The 16,705-nt window shown below is 45.1% G+C and overlaps 1 long non-coding RNA gene across 2 annotated transcripts in view; it reads left to right on the forward strand.

Moving 5' to 3' along the window:
- The first annotated feature begins 7,431 nt into the window (after positions 1–7,431).
- Positions 7,432–16,705, forward strand: part of LOC135097722 (uncharacterized) — an 18,855-nt gene continuing 9,581 nt past the window's right edge. For both annotated transcript variants that reach the window (XR_010266061.1, XR_010266062.1), the window contains exons 1-3: positions 7,432–7,549; positions 9,184–9,241; positions 14,658–14,701. This is a non-coding gene — a long non-coding RNA (uncharacterized LOC135097722). The remainder of the gene's footprint in view (positions 7,550–9,183; positions 9,242–14,657; positions 14,702–16,705) is intronic.

Consider the following 16,705-nt stretch of genomic DNA (forward strand, 5'->3'; position numbering starts at 1 on the left):
CTCGGACGGGCTCGCCTCCCGTGACGCCGCCTTGTGCTCCACCTTCGCCTTCCGGCCCCGTACCTCACCGCGAGGCTGGGCAAGAGAAGAGAGGCTGGTCGTCGTCTGTAGGAAGGCCTCAAACTCCATAGCCCGTGCCAACGCCACCTGCACGTCAGCTGGGTGTGCCTGCTTCACATAGATTTGGAGCTGGTGGTCCTGGAGGGCGTCTACGAACGCGTCGCGCGCCAGAACAACAACCATGTCCTCGGCCGCGCTTGGATACGCCCTCCTCACCAGCCCTTCTACGTCCTGCGCCAGCTGGGAAAGGGTTTCGTCCTTCTCTCGCGTCCTCTTCTTAAGCTGGGCGCGGTATACCTCCGCCTGATGACGGTGTCCGAAACGTCGCCGCAAAGTTTCGGACACTGCTGCGTATGAGGTGCGCTGGCTGGCAGGGAGATGACCCAGCACTTCCAACGCCGGGCCTCGCAGCGCTGTCGCTAGTTGCAGGGCCTTCTCTGCTTCCCCCCAGCCCTGGGCCAAGGCCAGCATATCGAACTGGGCGACGTAAGACTCCCAGCTGACCTTACCATCGTACTCCGCTGGCTTGCGTCTCACGTGACGAGGTGACGAGCGGGCTGCCTTAGGGCTCGGGGGCGGGGAGGCGGCACGGGGAGGTGAGCCCGGCGGTGTAGGGGGCAGGCTAAGCCCTCCCCTCCTGTCCCGGGTGGGCGGCCAGCCCCCAACGGCCATCTCGGGTGCTTCCCAAGGACCTGCTTCCCCCACAGGGCCCCATCCAAGGCCCCCAACAGCAGGTGGGGCTGAGGCCACACTCCCTTCAGGTCCTGGGCTAGTCACGGGAGGCCAGGCGGGGGTTGCGGGCAGCTGTACACCTCCCGCCAAGACGCCACGTGGCGGCCACGCGCCCTGCCGCCAAACACTCGCGCCCTCACGCAGGTCTGCCACCTCTTCCCGCAAGGCTTGGAGTTCACTTTTTACCTCCAGTTTCACTGCCTCACACGAGCGATCAGTATACGCCTGCGTTTCAGCCCTCAGAGAACCTAGGCTGCTTTGCAGGGCTTCCATCAGTCGTTCAGTTTGGGCAGCTTGTGTTGCCACGGTTTGCTCGTGCCTTTCCTCCTGCTTCTGAGCCATACTCGCCAGTTGGGACATGAGGAGGTCCATCTGGGTGGGCTTCTCGTCACCAGCATCACTAGAGTCGTGACTAGACCCACTCAGTCCCTCACACTGGTCAGCAGCACCACTCTCGCCCGCCATTTTGTCTACCACCTTGTCTGCCATGGTTTCTCCACTCGAGTCACGTAGGTCTGTACGAGCACACACTTAGCATCCCACTCCTGACGCCATTGTTACGAAAGCACAAACCTCAGCACTCCCGTAGACGCCCACAATTCCCCGACAGTCAGGACAGCACTCGGGAACACCAGCAGGCTAGACAAGAGATGCTAAGGGTACCACGTCCCACGTGATTCACGCACAGCCAGACAGAGCGGGTAGACAAACAGTGGGCAACACTCTCTTCCTTTACTAGTTCCGTTAGTTACAGGCAGTTACAGACACAGGCAGTGACAGTCAAACTCTTCAGGCTCACGCAACAGGCACTCGGCACGGAGGACACGCAAAGACAAGTTATCCAGAGCGGGGCCAACAACACACTGCCCAGTCACTGCAGTCACGCGACTTCTCTCCCGCCATCCATGCACCACTGCCAGACACCAGGCACAGCTGACACACACACACGTCACACACTCAATCCCACAGAAAGAAATAAAGGCAACTTAGACTAAACAACAATAATACCCGGGCGTTACAATAAGTACAGACGGTTGCATTGTGTCAGCCTCAGAGGTGCCATTTCCTCAAATTATGAATGGTTTAATCTTATTTTTTGCAAACTGTGGAATATTACACTATCTTATAACAAGACAATTGGTATTAAAAAGCATGTAATTTACCGATAAGCATTACATGACAACGTTACTGCGGTGATCAAAAGTACTCCTGTAAAATGCTACGTGGCATCATCACTCAGCTGTTTTCAAGGTCGCTCGGACTCGTTCCCCCTCCTCCCTTGCTTCTATGATGCCGCGTAGCATTTTACAGGAGTATCTTTAATCACCGCAATAATGTTGTCGTGTAATGCTTATCGGTAAATTACATGCTTTCTAATGCCGTCTGTCTTGGTATAAAATACTGTAATATTACACAAACTGCAAAAAATAAGATTAAACGATTCGTTATTTGAGCAAGTGGCACCTCCGAGGCTGCACAATGCAACCGTGTGTCCGTCATTTCACAGAGCACATCCGCGAGTCCCGTACATTTTCAACTCCTCTGACGGGTAAACAAAGCCTTAAAATGCATATGTGTATAGAACATTTTCTACTTAGAATTACACGTTGTTTCACCTCTTTCAGTCTTTGCAGAAACTCGCGATACACCCTGTATACCACCAGTGCACATGCTGTTCATTATTTTGTTTCATACACTGACCAGAAACACGTACGTACATATTATATATTTCATTTTTCACAGTCCAGTGTTAATTCCAAAATTCACACTTATAAAGGAAGTAATACAAAATAAATGTGTATATGTATGTGGTTAGGTTTAGAATTCCTGTGAAATTCTTTACAGACAATTTCACGATGCAGTACATCACTCTTAAGAACAACGAGAGAGAGAGAGAGAGAGAGAGAGAGAGAGAGAGAGAGAGAGAGAGAGAGAGAGAGAGAGAGAGAGGAACATTAATTCTGCCTTGAAGAGTAACCGACACGACTAGTTTGTATAATACTAAATTCACAAGTTTTATATTTTAAGATTAATCGCTTTGTATGTTTGTGTTTTTAGAAGCCTCTCACCTTTCATTTTCCATAACAGAAACGAAACATTAATGATAACATTGCGTCTGAAGTTTTATCAGTTTGTTAACCTGTTGTTTATTGACCGCTTCTTGTGGCATGAGTAGTGTCATGACCCTTCGCAGTGATAGTGAACATGATGCAGACAACATCGGCACAATGGATAAGGCTGTTTCAAGGACACATTCACTGACACATTCAGGAGGCAGCAGTGCCAGTCTAAGCTACATGATATACTAACTATCGTGCAATAAGGAACCTTAACAAAACATCTAAAATCAGTTCTCCCTTAATAACTTATGCATTACAGTAAATGACATACCTTTCAAAGAAAATGCGGAGCTTGCTTGCTTCCATTAATCATTTGAAAACTTATAAATATTTCGTAATTCATTATGGAGGGCAGGCCTGTCGTGGTGAGTCTGAACTTCAGCATTCCTGAACATGAATTTCACAGCCAAAGTGATCTCCAGTGTTGCCTACCGCCACCAGTTAATGTTAAACACATCTGTTATATTGTCTGGAGGAGTTTTTTGGGTAATAAGAAAATCCAACTTGGGAAGTGTGCGTGGTGATGCGAGCAGTGAGCAGTGAGCAGCGCTGCTCACCACTGACAGCGGCAGCTTCCCACTGACATCGTGTTCTGACAACCAGGGTGTGTACTACTTGTAATTCAATCAGATCACACTGAATTATGTGAGAGGCACAGACATGTTTCACTGTACAGTTTGCAAGTTTCTTGATGTGTTCACAGAAAGTCTACGTGTCTTGCTGACTTGTGGCACATCAAACACTTCGCGCCTTTACCACTCACAAATAAATAAATAAATAAATAAATAAATAAATAAATAAGATAATAATTTATGCTTCTCAGTATATAAGAAACTAACGACTTAAGAAATCATAAGCATAGGAGGTAATGTGCAATACCATAAGTCAACTATCAAGTGTTCATTACAATTCCACGAAATTTGAACACACACAGACCGACCCAGGCGCCGTGACGAATTACGTAAATTAAGGTTTGTAACTTGAGGCGCATACGAGTATAGTCATCAATGTAGGTGATACATACACACACACATACATACATACATACATACATACATAGAGAAAGACAGACAGACAGACAAAGACAGACACTGACAAACAAAAAACAGACGAAAACAAATAGACAGACATGTAGGCATTCAGACAGACCGACGACGAGACAGGCAGACAGACAGACAGACAGACAGGTGCTGAGAAGGAAAGGAAAAGGGTAAGGGAAAGCCGGAAAGGAGAAGGTAGAAAAACTAAATGCAAGGGAGGAGGAGGAGGAGGAGGAGGAAGGGAGAAGAGAGAGGCGATCACTGCAAGAAGAATGGTAATGATGGTGATGATGAAACAGAAGATCCATACGAAGGAGGATATATGAGAAGTGGAGGAGGAGGAGGAGGCGGTAGTAGTGGTGGTGGTAGTGGTAGTGGTGGTGGTGGCAAGCAGCTGAACCTTTATGAATTATATTAAAATGACGCATTAACCCTATTGTTCATTCCTTATTGTCTCTAAAGAAGAGAAGAAGAGGAGGAGGAGGAAGAGGAGGAGGAGGAGGAGGAGGAGGAGGAGGAGGAGGAGGAGGTGGTAGTGGTAGTGGTGGTGGTGGTGGTGGTGGTGATGCATTAACCTTATTGTTCATTCCTTATTGCCTCTAAAGAAGAGAAGAAGAGGAGGAGGAGGAGGAGGTGGTAGTGGTGGAGGAGGAGAACATATTTGCTGGAGAGAATTTATATAACAATGGTATTTTGAGGACCATTTGTGTGCCCTTGTCGAGAACATGCGGCGAAGGAAGAGGAGGAGGAGGAGGAGGAGGAGGAGGAGGAGGAGGAGGAGGATAAAAGAAGGATTACACCAGACTACATAGGATAAGTAAACAGCAACAAATCTTTAGGTTCTTCCATGGATTCTTAACACCAGCAAACTAAGAGGTAAAGAGATTACATACCGAAGCATAAGGCCAGGAGGAGGAGGAGGAGGAGGAGGAAAGGGAAGAAAAAGAGAGAATGAAATAGAAAGAGAAAGAAAAGAGAAAGAAGAAAGCGGAAGAGGAAAAAGGAACAACAACAAAAACAACAACAACAAAAACAGAATAAAAGACCCCGAACTAGAACGAGAGAGAGAGAGAGAGAGAGAGAGAGAGAGAGAGAGAGAGAGAGAGAGAGAGAGAGAGAGAGAGAGAGACGAACGGGGAAACTCGTCGGAAGATGTACAAAGTTTGCAAAGAAATGGACTCGAAATGATGTGTTACGAATTCCTGTATGAATTGGTGTGTGTGTGTGTGTGTGTGTGTGTGTGTGTGTGTGCGCAAGAGAGAGACACATTTACTAGCTCGAATAATTTATGAATCCCTCGACGTCACGTGCTAAATATATTCAATCACATTTGGCAAGGAAAAAATAATAGAAACATCTCATTTCTCAGACCTTACTTAATTACGTCACACACACACACACACACACACACACACACACACACACGCACACATATCCAGTACACGACTACTACCACCACCACCACTGCTACCACCACCACCACCACCACCACCACTAGCACTAGCACTACCACTACTACTAGTGCCTCACACAACCACTACGGGCAAGCAGCAATATCCGCCCCTCATATTTCACTAGGTCTGCATTTCATTAGGTTCTGTGTTCTTCATTCTCCTTCAGCGGGGACAGGAGGGCGACATCAGAGAGAGAGAGAGAGAGAGAGAGAGAGAGGGAGAGAGAGGGAGAGAGAGAGAGAGAGAGAGAGAGTGCTGCGGTCATTGTCGGCCTGCACGCTTCCTCTCTGACACGTCTCTACTTGTCTGGTTTAGCTCGGGGTGTGTTCTTATCCCTGTTTCTCTCACCCTTGCACCGCCTCAATCCGTACGCCTCACTCTGCACGCCTCACACTGGCCGCCTCACTCTGCACGCCTCACTGTGCACGCCCCACACTGGCCGCCTCACTCTGCACGCCCCACACTGGCCGCCTCACTCTGTACGCTTCACACTGGCCGCCTCACACTGGCCGCCTCACTGTGCACGCCTCACACTGCCGCTCACTCTGCACGCTTCACACTGATCGCCTCACTCTGCACGCCCCACACTCGCCGCCTCACTCTGCACGCCCCACACTGGCCGCCTCACTCTGCACTCCCCACACTGGCCGCCTCACTCTGCACTCCCCACACTGGCCGCCTCACTCTGCACTCCCCACACTGGCCGCCTCACTCTGCACTCCCCACACTGGCCGCCTCACTCTCCACGCTTCACACTCGCCGCCTCACTCTGCACTCCCCACACTGGCCGCCTCACTCTGCACTCCCCACACTGGCCGCCTCACTCTGCACTCCCCACACTGGCCGCCTCACTCTGCACTCCCCACACTGATCGCCTCACTCTACACGCCTCACACTGGCCGCCAACAACAACAACAACAACAATAATGCAGTGATGTGGATGGAAGCCGCGCGCCGTGACCTGCAAGCAGAAGCCTTCCTTCCCATCACCACCAAATTAACTTTTTAAAGGAGAGGGAAAGGAAGACATTTCCACTCCCCGGATCTTGGCGCTAAGGGACCAATATTTCTGACCGAGACAACACGCCTCCTCCTTCACCTTTCCCTCTTCCTGCCCCCTCCTCCCTCTCACTCCTGTCACCCCCTTCAAGATACATCCGAGATACAGCAATACATGTAACAGTGATTTATGCAGACGTCTGAAGCACTGAAACACTGAAACATTGAAGAAGCAAGTTGAAAGATCGGGTGAAATAATGAAAAGGAAAGAGTTAACGAGTGATTGAGGTGGTTAGCGTGCTTTGCGCGACTCGGTGTGAGCAGACGTCGTCACTGAACAGCTGAGCGGGGAGGGAGGGAGGGAGGGAGAGAGGGAGCAAGATGGAGATAGTTTTAAAATATAGATAGTAAGTTAGTTATTTTGTTTATTTATAGAAATGAAAATGAGTGAACGTGACGATGAAAGACCAAGAAATAGAAGGAGAACAACACAGAGGAGGAGACAAGAGAAAGATGACAATAATTCAGTAGGAAAACTTCAACTGGAGCTGTTCCTACCGGCCGCCACTACTTGACTGGCTGGAAGTGCACGGTTACTTCACCTCACCTCACTCACCTCACCACACTCACCTCAGTCAGCCTGCCAGCACCTCACTCGTGTCCTCGCCTTCACGCCGCCACTAAAATCACTTCCCACACGCAGCACAGACCAGTACTTTCCCTGCTACACCCTCGCTCTTCCTGACACTCTCTGCACCCTCCACTCCCCTTCCTCTACCCTCCCTCCACCAGCACTCCCTCCCTCCACCAGTTTTCTAGTTCCGTGTTATATTTTAGTGAATAAACGAGTGACATCAGTTGTAAATATTTCACCCACACTTACCAAACAAATAAAAGATTTAGACCTCCACTGAAATGTTCATGATTACACAGAGATTACCCAACTTTGCGTGACAGGCAGGCGTGACGTGTCCAAGGGAGGGGAGGAGTGAAGGGACGGTCAGCGGAGGAATACAGGGAGGGTGAGAGGAACGAAGGGGAAGCAGTTAGAGGAGATCCACTCACGGGATTCTGCGTTGTTGATTTGTGTGTGGAAGTATCGTGGGTTTTGCCTGCCTCCATTGTTGCTCGTCTGCTGAAATAAGTAAGTGACACACACAGAGAGAGAGAGAGAGAGAGAGAGAGAGAGAGAGAGAGAGCACGGCTACAACACACCACCATTGACACCAGCAGGGAAAACCCATCACCACCACCATTACTATAACCACAACACCATTCCTTCTTCACAGATATCCACACCACCACCACCACCACCGACCATGCTTATCACCACCACCACCACCACTGTTCCTCCCTCCCAGTCCATTATCTCCACCACCACCACCATCCCCACCATTACCACCCGATTAAGGAACACAAGGCGGTGCACCAGATATTAATGAAAGCGCGCCATTATAACCTGCCATTAATTGCTGCCTCCTCTAATGACCCATCAGCGCCATTACCTCCTCCTCCTCTTCCTCCTCCTCGTTTTCTCTATCTTTCTCTCCACCTCTCTTATTCTTCTCCTTATCTGTCTTCCACCTCCACCATCACCATTTCCACCATTACCAACACCTCCTCCTCCTCCCCATTACATCAATTAACCACCTAATCACTGCCACCCCGCCATTGGCTCCTTCCTAACAGGATAATTGACGGCCGCTGATTGGCTGAGGGAGTTAGGCAGTTAGCAGAGCATTATCTTAACCTCTGGGTAAAGGGAGGAGGAGGAGGAGGAGGAGGAGGAAGAAGAAGAAGAGAAAAGGTGTTTATGACGAATGTTGAGGTGTAAGAATGATGATGAGGAGGAAGAGGAAAAGGAGAAGGAAGAAGAAGAGGAGGAGGAAGAGGAGGAGAGGGAAGGAGTAAGGATATTAGTAAAAGAGAAGGAGGAAAGGAATCACGGATGAAGGAAAGAGAAAGAAGGAAATAGGGAAAAGGAAGGGAAAAGGATGAACACTGAGAAGAAGGGAGGAGGAAATAGGGGAGAGGCGGCGATTCTATGGGCGATATAATACTATAGCGATATGTTAGGACACGACCCCCACTGAGGGACAGAACTACCCCCTCTACCTCTCTCTCTCTCTCTCTCTCTCTCTCTCTCTCTCTCTCTCTCTCTCTCTCTCTCTCTCTCTCCGCTACTGCGCTGTTCAGTCTCAGTTCTTAGTGTTCTTCTTACATGTAATTTTTGTTGCCTAAAAGATTGTATGGGTTTAATTTCTGCCAGATTTGTTATGTCGTATGAGGTGACAAAGATGGATTTACTGTAATGATAATGCCTGGGTTCTGTCTCCTATTTTCCTGTATTTCCATCACTTCCACTTTCTATCTTCTACTTTCTTTCAGTATCTTTATTTTATTTTCGCTTTCTATTTCCTATGTCCTTTTAGTATTTCGATCACTTTCTCTTCTTGTCTCCTATCTTTTGTATTTTCATCTATTTATGTGTCTATTTTTCCCACTGCTTTCATCACCTCCACTTTCCATCCATCAATATTTTCATCGCCTCTTCTCCTCCTACGATGTACTTTAATGTATTACTATATATTTAAGTATAGGTTAAGATAGGCTATCTTGATTTACCCCGCTTTAAACTTGTATCATCATAACTTAAGTGCATCAAACTTTCTCAGTAAATTGTTAAACTACTAAACTGGCAATGACACACAGAAGTCCGGAGGTGTGTTCCTGATGACTTGTTCAGTAATGTGGTGGTTTCCCGTGCTCGGCTTTCAGGTTGGAATCTTTGCCACGGTGCCTGTCTCTCTGTGCTCAGGTTTATTGGAGCTCTCAGGTGAGTTGCTCGGTGTTTCAGTGTATTGAATCTTATGGTGATGCAATACAAGGGTGGTGGGTGAGGCAAGAAGAACATTTTAGATGATAGATGTAACAGTAACTTGCTTCTTAGGGTGCTACGAGAAATATGTAATAAACAGGATAACTTGACGAGATGTTGGAGAGAAAGAACGAAAAGGATGATAGATGTACTGAATACTGAATGAACCGATGAGGGTGATGGCTGTAACAAGAAGTATATTTCAGATAATAGATACAATAGTAACTTGCTTCTTAGGTTACTACGAGAAATATGTAATGAATAGGATAACTTGACGAGATGGTGGAGGGAAAGGATGAAAAGGATTACAGAGGCAGTGAATACTGAATGAAGCAATGAGGGCGATGGGTGTAACGAGAAGTACATATCAGATAACAGATATAATAATACCTTCAATGTGAGGCTACGTAAAGGATGTGTGCTATTAATGTGATAACTACACGAAGACTAAAGAGAAGTATTGTGGATGCACTGAAGGAACACCAGATGAAGGTTGTAACAAGCATATTTCTGACTATTAATCAAATAATGAGTGTAAAGAGTTGGTGGAAGATAAGTAGTATTGTCTTGCTAACCTGACCAGCTGTTGACGTTATGAAGCAGGAATTCTCTTTGATCACGAGAAAAACTGTTCATTTTTCAATCTGTTGTTGCTATTAATACTGTTTCGTTCTTTCTGCAGTAATTGTTACTTTAGGCGTAGTGGAGATGACTCATACTAATCATAATGGTAACTGCTGAACCAACAGTAGTAGCGGTAGTAGTAGTAGTAGTAGTAGTAGTAGTAGTAGTAGTAGTAGTTGTTGTTGTTGTTGTTGTTGTTGTTCTTGTTGTTGTTGTTGTTGTTGTAATAATAGTAGTAGTAGTAGTAGTAGTAGTAGTAGTAGTAGTAGTAGTAATAGTAGTAGTAGTAGTAGTAGTAAATGCATCAAGTATACAGATCTATTGAGCAGAAAAGTTGTATTACAAAGGATTACACATGCACGGGAATATATACAGGGTGTCCCTCGAGTTACATACTTCGGGATCTGATAGTTCAAGTAATTCCAAGTCGAAAATATTTTATACACAAATGGTGTGTTTTGCTTTATTTTGCAAGAAATTGACGTGTAAGTTGTGCGTGGCGGGAACCGGGGCCTCCGCCTTCTTCCTTCCCCCCCTGGCTCGCTACGTAACGAGTGGTGCCGCGTAGCATCAAGTGATCATTTTTGTGTACAATCTGTGCAGTCAAAGCCTTACAGGAAACACCAAATGATAAATTAATTTTTTGTATGAGTCAGTGAAGAAAATGTACATGTAATACAGCAATGTAGTGGTTAAGTGCTACACTTTAAACATACGTGGCAACTCAACAGGTTCATGACGGCTGCCCAGCGTTCCTGCCACTCCTGTAAAGATTATTTAAATTATCTGATGTTCTTTTAAAGTGGTATTGTGTTGAGCTGCTCCAGTACGTTCAGCTGCTGCAGAAGTACTGAAGAAACGTCCTTCCTCACCAAGAAGCAGACACATCCTGTAGAACACTGCCATCTGAGTGTCCTCTGTCTGGATGCCTGCGTCTTTATCCTCCTGCACCAGCCCGGGCATTCCCACCACAGAATGAATATCATGTCCGAATACTCACTGTTACTGAATGTGAAAGGCACCTTCACCGTAGCGAAGAGTTGCACTTTGGCAGCCACCTGATGGGGCGCCCTGTCACTTACATGTCAAAGTGTAAACAGTTGGCGGGATGGAAGTTGCTGTGTGTTGCCATGTATGATTAAAAGAAATAGACTTAACCACTATATTGCTGTGTTACCTATACATTTTCTTCACTGACACATACAAAATTTTAGCGTTGTCATTTTCTGTCTCCTGTATGGCTTTGACTGCAGAGATTGTACACAAAAAAAACAAATAAATAAATAAATAAAAAACTGCAGCGCGGCACCACGAGGACTTAGCGCGCCAAGGCGGGAAGGGAGGAGGAGGAGCCTACCCCCCCACCCCCTGCAACACAACAACATGTTAATTTCTGGCAAAAATAAGCAAAACACAGCATATGCCTATAAAGTATTTTCGACTTAGAATTACTTAAACTATCAAATCCCGAAGTATGTCCCTTAACTCGCGGGACAAAAGAGAGAGAGAGGGGGGTGGGCGGAGTGGGGGAAAGGGTAGAATCGGAAAATGATGGAAAGGAAGCATGATGAATGAAAAGAGAAAGAAAAGGAAAATAATTACAAGGGGGAAGATAATGAAAATCGGAATAGAAACGAAGAAAGGAAACTTGATGGACGAAAGAAAAGGAAGAAAAGAAGAAAAGGAAGAAAAATAGGTAAATGAAGGGAGATGACAAAGGAAAAGATTAGAAAGGGGACAGAAAAGAGAGAGAGAGAGAGAGAGAGAGAGAGAGAGAGAGAGAGAGAGAGAGAGAGAGAGAGAGAGAGAGATAGGACAACGTAAAAAAAGGAAAGGAAAATGCTTGAAAGAGGAGAAAAGAGGGAAAAATTAAACAGGACGGGAAAAAGGAGAGAGAGAGAGAGAGAGAGAGAGAGAGAGAGAGAGAGAGAGAGAGAGAGAGAGAGAGAGAGAGAGAACCAGGAAGCAAGGACTGGAACATGGTGTGATCTATAGACGCTAACATATTGAAGGGGGGGAGAGGAAGATAAGAGAAGAGTGAGAGCGGGGGAGGGAGAGAGAGGGTCGCCACACCAACACGCTTAATTTAGACGCGCTTAACTTTCGCGAACACCTTCACGCGAGAAAAGAGCAAGAGAGCGGGAAAGAGGGAAGATCTATTGAGGGAGAGGAAGGATACGAAGGGTGGAGGAGGAGGAGGAGGAGGAGGAGGAGGAAAGGAGGAAGGAGGAGGAGGGAGGAAAAGTCAGGAGCATGATCGCGAAAATATGTTCCGAGGGTGTAAATCAGTGAATCTTCCCCCTCCTCTAACCTAGGAGAGAGAAAGATTGATAGTATCCTCTCTCTCTCTCTCTCTCTCTCTCTCTCTCTCTCTCTCTCTCTCTCTCTCTCTCTCTCCCTCCCGAAGCGATGTAATTCAAGTTTTCTCCCTCCCTCCCCTTTTCCTCCTCCTCCTCCTCCTCCTTCCCTTCCTTCTCTCTCTCTCTCTCTCTCTCTCTCTCTCTCTCTCTCTCTCTCTCTCTCTCTCTCTCTCTCTCTCTCTCTCTCTCTCAACCATGAAACCAAAAAAGCAACACTACTACTACTACAACTACTTCTACTATTATTATTATTATTATTATTATTAGTAGTAGTAGTAGTAGTAGTAGTAGTAAGTTGTTGTTGTTGTTGTTGTTGTTGTTTTATTATTATCGTTGCTGTTAGTATTGTTATTATTATTAGTTGCAGTAGTAGTATCATTATTATTATTATTATTATTATTATTATTATTATTATTATTATTATTATTATTATTATTGCTACTACTTCTATTACTGCTGTTACCATCATGATCATCATCATCATCATGAGAAAGTGTCATTTTCAACCAAAGTATGTATCCCTGCTTCGTTTACACACACACACACACACACACACACACACACACACACACACACACACACACACACACACATGTAAGCTTCCCTGTTATGGCCCATGGCCTTGAGGGGGTCCATGCCCCCCGCCGCGCAGCTGGCCAGCCCCGGTAACCTGCATAGGGGAGGGGAGGGGAGGTTAAGGGAGGTGCTGCTAATTGATTCGAGCAGGTGAGTGATGAGAGAGAGAGAGAGAGAGAGAGAGAGAGAGAGAGAGAGAGAGAGAGAGAGAGAGAGAGAGAGAGAGAGAGAGAGAGAGAACTTTTTATTTTTTTTATGAATACCAAATTTATTACAAATAGAAATTCTTTCTCTCTCTCTCTCTCTCTCTCTCTCTCTCTCTCTCTCTCTCTCTCTCTCTCTCTCTCTCTCTCTCTCTCTCTCTCTCTCTCTCTCTCACCTGTAGGTACACGCTGACTAGTCTGGGCTTATCACCTCCTCACTCTTGATATTGAGAGGCGAGGCCATCATGGTGGACCCGCCCCCCAGCGCCAGGCCAGCGGGGGAAGGGGAGGGGGTGTTAGTGCTAGTGGTGGTGGTGGTGGTGGTGGGGGTGGGAGGGGTGAAGGTAGTGGTGGTGGTGGTGGTGGTCGGAAGAGGAGAGGGAAGCTAGTGTTGGTGGTGGTGGTAGTGGTAGCAGTGGTGATGAGGAGGGATGGAGAAGTAAGTGGTGGTGATGGTGGTGGTATTACGTAGTAGTAGTAGTAATAGTAGTAGCAGTAGGAGGAAGAGGGGGAGGAGCAGCAGTAGTAGTTATTTTAGCAGTATGTGACAAATAACACCAATATTTTTCTTTGGTGACGTGAAATATTATTGTTATTGTTACTTGTTCTTACTTATTGTTATTGTTATTGTTATTGTTACTTGTGTCTGGTGTTCACTCATTCACTTCAGGTCTTCCTCTAATTCTTCCTTCCTTGATTCCCTCGTGTCTCTTTTCCCCTCTCCCTCACTCACTTTCTTTGCAAACTCTCCTTTCCCTTTCATTTCCTGTCACTCTTTGCATCTCGTCTTTTTGTCTTTCCCATTTCCCATTCTCTCCCTTTGTTTTCATCTTTCTCTTCTTCCTTTTCTTCATTTCTTCATTTATATTTATCTCTTTTCCTTTCTTGATTCTTTCCTTCTTTTCTTTTCCATCTCCTTCAATACTCCATCTCTCTTTACGTATTTTTTCCTCTTTTATTTCTTTATTCTTCTTTTGTTTTCTTTTACCTCTCTTTTTTTCTATTTTTCCCCCCTTGCTTTTCCATTTGATTCCATCTTTCAACCATGTTTTTTTTTTTCCTCATCTTTCCCTTATTTCTAAATCATATCTTCCTTCCTTCCCTCTCTTCCTTCCTTCCTTCCTTCCCTGCTTTGCATCCTCCTCCTCTCTCTCCATCGTATACCCTCTCTCTCTCTCTCCTCTCTCTCTCCAGTTTCTCCTAAGTATCTTCCCTTCTCTACTTATCCTCTCCTTTCCTTCCGTCTACCTTCCTCTCTCACTGCTCTCCTCTCCTTTCCTCTCCTCTGCATCTCCACCATTACTAATGCCTCATTTTCACTTAATCTCGTTTCTGTTACATAAGGACAAAAGGTTAGATTTTCCTGTAGGGTGAATGAGTGTTTAAAGAACGAGTAGTTAGTTAAAATACACTATTTTATCGTTAGCTTCCCTTTTAGTTTATGAATCTATGTATGCCGTTCTCTTTTCATCTAGTGCGCGCGTACACACACACACACACACACACACACACACCTACAACCTGTCCTTTTCTCCTCCTCTTCCTCCTCCTCTTCCTCCTCCTCCTTCTCCTCCTCCTCCTGCAGTACTCGCCCTGTGTCTTGTTTTGCAGGTTGTACCCCAGCAGGCCCCTCTTCAGGTCCAGCGGGTTCTCTGGTAAGTACAGGCTGCAGGTCCCTCGTACATCGTGGTGGTGGTGTCAGGGCTCTCTCTCTCTCTCTCTCTCTCTCTCTCTCTCTCTCTCTCTCTCTCTCTCTCTCTCTCTCTCTCTCTCTCTCTCTCTCTCTCTCTCTCTCTCTCTCTCTCGTAATCTTTTCTTTCTTGCTTGTCGCTTTGTTTTTCTTATTTTTTCTTTTACTTTTCTCTTGTTTTTTTTTGTTTTTTACTTTTGTATTTTATGGTAAATTATTTCATTTCTTATTTTTCTATATCTGTGTATTTTAGTATGTTTGTTTGTTTGTTTGTTTGTTTGTTTGTTTGTTTGCTCATTTATTTCCTTTCTTTGAGCGTTTTCCTACTTTTCTTATTTATTCTATTATTACTTTTCTTATTTCTTCCGTTATTTTTTTCCTTCCCTTTTTTTCCCTTGTGTTCTTGCTCTTATTCTTCTTCCCTCTTCTTTCTTCCCAGTGTTTTAGTTCTCTGCATTATTATTATTATTATTATTATTATTGCATTATTATTATTATTATTATTATTACTATTATTATTTCCATTCCTTCTGTTACTTCTTTGTTTTTCCTCGATTACTTGAAAGTTTGTCCATCTTATAATTATGTCATCGTGTCTTCACTGTATTTAATTTCCATGACGATTTTTTCTTTTTCTTTTTTTTTATAGTAAAATTGAATTCAAATCATTCTCAATCATACTCATATTTTCCGGAAACGATTGCCTTTTGTTTCTCGTAAGACTCTCATTTGCTTCAACCATATGCACACTTTTGTCTTTTTTTCTTTTTTTAACACTCAACACTTTTTTTTTTATTTTGTATTCAAAGATGTTTCACGAATTTTTTTTTTTTTTTGTATGGTGCTTAAATTCTGCTTCTATATATTTTTTCTTGTCTTTTTTTTATTCCACAATGTTTTTTTTTATTCCACCATGTTTTTTTTTTATTCCACCATGTATTTTTTTTTTATTCCACCATGTTCTGTTGTATTTTTGTAGCTAATGATGTTGTTGTTCTTAAAATCTGCTTTTTCTTTTCCTTGTTTCCTTACCTCCTTATTTTCAGTTTCACAGTATTGTTATTTGTTGTTGTTGTTGTTGTTGTTGGTTGTGAAATTCCGTTTTTTTTTTTTCTTGTTTCTTTGTCTTGTTATTTTCAATTCCACAATGCTGTGTTATTTTGTTTGTCACTGACCAATATTCCTCGTTCCTTTCAAAGCCTTCCATGCACGTGACAGCCACACACATGCACGCACGCCCACGCACACCCACACCCACACCCACGCAAACCCGCACACACACACACACACACACACACACACACACACACACACACACACACACACACGTCCACATTTTCAAGCCAGATTTGTTACCTCCATGCCGCGCACACACGCACATGGAAACACACACATGGGCGCACACACAGACGTAGGGGGAAGCACGCAAATACACACGCCACTTTGTTTCCACGCAAGTGTTCTGTTGTGTTCGTCCACGACACGCCCCGCGCTGCTCCACGGCCGCCACGGAAACTGCACGGTACAGAAAGGGAATTATACTGATAATATTAATAATGATAATAATAACAATAATAATAATAATAATAATAATAATAATAATAATAATAGGATGAAAATACTGGTTTGCTGGTAAGAGAGAGAGAGAGAGAGAGAGAGAGAGAGAGAGAGAGAGAGAGAGAGAGAGAGAGAGAGAGAGAGAGAGAATCACGCTGTTTCACCATTAGTGTGGATTGACTCATTCTTAAGTAATGGAGTCCACCAACCCCCCCCGTTACCTCTCTCTCTCTCTCTCTCTCTCTCTCTCTCTCTCTCTCTCTCTCTCTCTCTCTCTCTCTCTCTCTCTCTCTCTCTCTCTCTCTCTCTCTCTCTCTCTCTCTCTCCATCCTTCTTTGCTTCCACGTTTCTTCCCTCCCTCCCTCTCTCCCTTCCTCTCCCTCCCCTCTCCCTCTTCCTCCCTCTCCCTTTT

This window comes from Scylla paramamosain, unplaced genomic scaffold (assembly GCF_035594125.1).
Source record: "Scylla paramamosain isolate STU-SP2022 unplaced genomic scaffold, ASM3559412v1 Contig30, whole genome shotgun sequence".
Classification (NCBI taxonomy): Eukaryota; Metazoa; Arthropoda; class Malacostraca; order Decapoda; family Portunidae; genus Scylla; species Scylla paramamosain.